This window comes from Bufo bufo, chromosome 3, assembly GCF_905171765.1.
Source record: "Bufo bufo chromosome 3, aBufBuf1.1, whole genome shotgun sequence".
NCBI classification, from domain to species: Eukaryota; Metazoa; Chordata; class Amphibia; order Anura; family Bufonidae; genus Bufo; species Bufo bufo.
In genome coordinates this window covers 655,396,713-655,402,712 of record NC_053391.1, presented here as the reverse complement: position 1 = coordinate 655,402,712, position 6,000 = coordinate 655,396,713, and positions in this window count along the sequence as shown.

Sequence of the window (6,000 nt, the reverse complement as noted above, 5' to 3'; positions counted from 1 at the left end):
TGGGGGTGGCAGAGAAGCACCCTAGGCATGCCACTGACCAAATCATAAGCCAATTCTGATGCAAAATAGTGACCATGTCATGCAGGCCTTACAGCTGTTACATAGACAGGATCCGTTGTGCATCTCATTTTTCTTTCCTTCTAACAGATCAGAAGAAGGGTCAAATAAATAATGATGTCTGCCAGGCCAAAAGGCAAAATAGTGGCCCAGTCATGATGTTGGGAGGTTGGGAACAGCATGAGAAGTCCACAGAGTGGCCCTATGACATAGTGGTAAGGTGGAAGCCGCATGAGGAGACCACAGAGTGGCCCAATGACGGTGTGGAGGTGACGGCAACATCAGGAAGCCACAGAGTGGCACAATGACAGTGTAGAGGTGGCAGCAGCAGCATGAGGGGACCACAGAGTGGCACAATTACAGAGTGTGGATGTGGCAGCAGCATCAGGAGGAGGCCACTGGGTGGCACAATGACAGATTGTGGAGGTGGCGGCAGCAGCCTCAGGAGGAGGCCACAGGGTGGCACAAAGACAGTGTAGAGGTGTCAGCATCAGGAGGCCACAGAGTGGCAAGGTGACATAGTGTTGAGGTAGCAGCAGCATCAGGAGACCATAGAGTGGCAAGGTGACGTGACATAGTGTGGATGTGACAGAAGAATCAGGAGACCACAGAGTGACCCGGTGACAGAGTGGGGAGGTGGGTGGCAATACCAGTACCAGTTGAAGATGGTGGGTGAAATAAGGAGCACTTGGCATCAGTTGTGTGGCATCAGTCGGGTGGCAGCATCAGAATAGTAGCTGAGGCAGGTAGCCAGAAGAAACCGGTCTCTTTTGTCAATGCGTTGGCGTGGCACCATGGATGATCTAGTCTGATGCAGTAGGCATTGGTGGGTGGAAATCCTGGCAGATCCACACCTGATTCATCTTGACAAAGGTCAGTCTCTCCACATTTTGGGTGGACAGGTGAGTTCTTCTTGGGGTAACTATAACTCTCGTCGCAGTAAACACCCGCTTTGATGCCACACTACTGGCCAGGCAGGACAGCTTTTTCAGGGCAAACTCTGCCAGTTGTTGCCACAAATCCAGTTTGGCTGCCCAGTAGTCCAGCGGATCTTCAATGTGGGGTGGCAGGGTGCTGTCTAAGTATGCCACCACCTGCTGGTTCAGGTCCTGGTCCAGGTGTAGCTGCTGCTGGTTAGTAGTTTCTTCACTAGGCGGGTTAAGAAAGCTGCTCATCAGCGACTCTAGACTCAAGTTGCTGATGATGGAGCTGGAACTGCTCCTACCCCCCCACCCTGCCACAGCAGCCATGGCAGAGGAACGTGAGCGCAGAGGGCCCCCTGGTCAGACCTGCGAGAGGATGGACGATGGTGCAGATAGGCAGCGTCTAACTGACTACATAGGATGTCTCTATAGTAATTCAGTTTGTCCTCCCTCTCAGCGGGTGTAAAAAAGGCCCCCATTTTGGACCGGTAGCGAGGGTCCAACAAGGTAGACAACCAGAAGTCATCCCTCTGCCGAAAGGTGACAATTCAGCTGTCACTACGCAAGCAAGTGAGCATGCATTGGGCCATTTGTGAAAGTGACTCGGAGGGACTCCCTGCCTCCATCTCCACTGCATAATACTTCCTCACCTGCGTGACTCCGTTCACCCAGGCAAACGAGGTGCAGAACAGCATGACACCGCCGTGCCCTGCACATGTGCAATGCTGGAGGGGCACTGTGAATTGTCCCTGCAGTGGAGGCCAAGGACACGGTGGAGGATGAGGAGGCAGAGGCGCGGACATTGTCGCAGGACCAACGGCGTGAGAAAGTGGAGGCGGAAGCGGTGTCACTTGTTTGCTGGTGTGGCTGGGCAGGAACCACATTCACCCAGTGGACCGTAAAGGACATGTATTGTCCCTTGTACCTGAGTTATAGCTCCACATGTCGGCGCTGCCGTGCACTCAAGGACTGGCCCACCTTCTGTTCTACATACGTGTGCTTATGGCAAAGAAATGACGGTTTGGGACTCTCCACGTCGGCTCGGCACAAGCCATCAGTTCTCTGAAAGGTGCAGAGTCCACCACTTGGAAAGGGAGGGACTGCAGCAACTTCTGTGCCGTTGGCGTGCACGCATACTGTTGTCTCTTGGCAATCGCTTCGTTGATTGATTGCTGACGGAATGACTGATGAGGAGTATGAGGAGGAGCAGGTGCATCAGGACCAGCAGATGATGGGAAAGACAGACAGCTCCCTTCGGCTGAGGTGGTGGAGCCTTGACTGCCTGAAATTGGGTGCGTGCCACTGGGTGATGCAGCGGTTGCTGTGGCAGGCTGGACCACCACATCGGAGCCACAGTTCTCGTGGTGACGCTGCATATGTTGACGCTGTAACGGTCATGTACACACACACACACAGGGGGGAGGGAAGTGACCACTGCGCTCCACCCTCACCCCTGGCCCTGCCTACTTGCCTCGCGAGTCCTAATGACAGGGGAAAACTGGACGGCAATCCCTAGCTTGGAATAAGTGCAGGGATGACAGACAGTCAAACAACAGAACGTGAACGGACCGAGTCAATACCAGGAGAGCTACAAAGTACAAATGGAGCAAGCAGAGAATAGTCAGGAGAAGCCGGGGTCATAAATACCAGGAGAGTCATGAAGTACCAAAGGAATCAGCAGAGGATCGTCAGGAGGAGGCCGGGGTCAGAATACCAGGAGAGCAGCAAAATACACAAGGAGCAGGCAGAGGATCGTCAGGAATTCAGCAGGAGGTCAGTAAGCCAGGAAAGACAAAATCGCAGGTGGAACCTAAATAACAGGCAATCTGTGGCCAGCAGATTGCCTGTTTAAAAAGGGAGCTAGAGGGGTCATGTGACGTGGTCAGCGTCACATGACTCCACACAGACCACACAGCCGAGCACCGAGTGATCAGCTCGGTGCTCAGCCCTAAAACCATTAGCATGAATGCAGATAGATGCACGCATAGTATTATCAGGAGCGCTGGTGGCGCTGGACGCACTAATGATGCGCGCGCTCTCCAGACATACCCGCCTCCTAGACGGCGCCGTGACAGACGCAGTGCCGTCGTGCCAACATTGCCACCGTGGCCACACTTCACCTTCTGCCCACAGATTCTACAAATGGCCATGTTCACCTCCTCCGGTGGCTTAACAAAAAACGACTGCACCACTACTTTCCGGGCAGGTAGGCTCCTGCAAAGCAGGTGGTCTACCCCAGGAACGTTTGGCTCCTGACCTCCCACTGCTGCCACCCTGCTGACTCCCGGCAACGCTAGCGACTTGCTGGCTCCGCCACTGCCTCACGGGCAAGCTGCCACCCTCTTCTCCCGATGATGATAAAGCCCCTAATTCTTTATTCAGCTACATCATTATCATCGAGTACTGTCACTGATGTCCTCCTCAACGGTCTCTGGGTCAGAAGCCTGACCGCTCGCAACACCAGCTCCCACGCCACTCTCCTCATCACTACTTGCCCGCCTACCGGAGATAACGGCGGATGTCTCCTCCACATTTTGGCTGGCAAGTAGCTGCTGACTGTCCTCTAGTAGCTCATCCTCGCTGTATAGTGGGCTGAGCCCACAGCATATAATACTTCTCTGGCTGAGGGAACAGAAAGGGACAGAGGCAGATTGAGGACAGGTGAGGGCACAGGGCCTGCTCCCGGACCATGACAACTAAGGGTTGTGTCTGACGAACCCACCGACTCTTGGCTGGCGGTGTCTGATGTCACTTGGGACGAAGTGTATGACCGAGTCAACCATTCAAGAACCGTTGGGTTGCTGGTCTAGACATGACTGCTAAATGACACCGGGAGCTCAGGCCTCTCGCTCTGACTCCTACTGCCACGCCCTCTTACACTGCTGCTACCTCTGCCTGCGCCAGAAACATTTAGGCCTCTGCCACTCACCTGTGCAGGGCCTGGCACTTCTCTATCTGACATACTGTTAGATCAAATAAATAAATAAAAAGGAAATTAAAACACTCCAAAAAAGTTGGTAATTTTCTCACTTCACCACACAACGGCTAATAAGCTCTTTTTTTCCCACTAATAGACGCCAAAGATGGCTTTAGAACACATAACTGCACCGCAGAACGGCAAATAATATATATTTTTTAGCGACTAATACACGCCAAAAGGGGCTTTAGAAGATATAACTGCACCGCTGAATGGCAAATAGGCCCTTACTTTTTTTCCCACTTATACACGCCACAAAAGGCTTTAGAACATATAACTGCACTGCAGAACGGCAAATAATATATATTTTTGTGCAACTAATACACGCCAAAAAGGGCTTTAGAACATATAACTGCCCCATTAAAGGCAAATAATATATATTTTTGTGCCACTAATACACGCCAAAAAGGGCTTTAGAACATATAACTGCATCGCTGAACGGCAAATAATATATATTTTTGTGCCACTAATACACGCTAAAAAGTGCTTTAGAACATATAACTGCACCGCTGAACGGCAAATATATATTTTTTTGCCACTAATACATGCCAAAAAGGGCTTTAGAACATATAACTGCACCGCTGAACGGAAAATATATATATTTTTTGCCACTAATACACGTCAAAAAGGGCTTAAGAAGATATAACTGCACCGCTGAACAGCAGATATATATATTTTTTGCCACTAATACATGCCAAAAAGGGCTGCAATTTTCTCACTTCACTGCACAACGGCAAATACTTTTTTGTGCCAATAATACACGCAAAAAAGTGCTTTAGAATATATAACTGCACTGCTGAACGGCAAACATATATTTTTTTGCCACTAATACACGCCAAAAAGGGCTGTAATTTTCTCACTTCATCACACAACGGCTAATAAGCCCTTTTTCCCACTGATAGAAGCAAAACATGCTTTAGAACATATAACTGCACTGCACAAGGGCAAATAAGACGTAGAAATATTTCCTTGTAAAACCCTGTTAATGGTTGTATCAAACAGCACTTGCACCCTAATAAGAACGGTTTGCTGGAATTACAGAGCTGTATAATGGCAATTTGGATTCCTAGTCAGTGCAGTAAGGTGTAATAGGATACAGCAAAATAAAAGTTTTAAAGTCTTTTCTACCACTGTCCCTAGCGCCCACTGACGTCTCTCCCTGCACTAAGTACGCTGGAAAATGGCTGAATCCAAGATGGCAGAAGCTATTTATAGGGCTGTGACATCACAGGACTGGCTGGTTGCTGATTGGCTGCATGCATGGCATTGTGGGTAATACCTTGTTCCCAGAGTTCCTTGCTCCATGTCCTAACATGTGCATCAACCATTTTAGGAAAAAATGTGATTCGTTACCATGAAGCGTGAGGAAATTCGGATTTGGTGCAAATCAAATTTTTCCTGAAATTCGGATCAAATTCCACTTTGTCAAATTCGATTCGCTAATCTCTACTCCTAATGTATACCTCCAACAGAATCCTCCAACGTATGCCAGTAAATAGGTATACTATAGCATACCTCAGCCATTAGTTCTCATTGTAAAAACAAACTGTGCGGCGTATGTTTTTTTTTTTATGTAACCCTATATGCAGGAAAGTGCAGCAGACTATGCTTACTTATACAGTTAAAAAAACTTTGTGATACTCTAGATACATGGGAACCTATGGATATGTTCAGTAGGAATGGGAAGTTCATTGGTGTGATAGTTTTATGTGAGAAGTGACAAGATATCATTATCCAATGTAAAAATTTAAAATCAGACATCATAAATTACATTAGTATATTACAATCTCTTTCTAACAAAACTAGGGAGTCCCCCCCCCCCCCTCACACACAAAAGGCTCTATTAGGCTTAGAATTTGGAAATTAAAACAAAGAATGTATTTTTAAAAAAGAAATTTTCCAATGATACAGTCCTGATCAAAAGTTTAAGACCACTTGAAAAAAGGCAAAAAATCTTATTTAGCATGGCTGGATCTTAACAAGGTTCCAAGTAGAGCTTCAACATGCAACAAGAAGAAATGGGAGTGAGACAAAACATTTTTT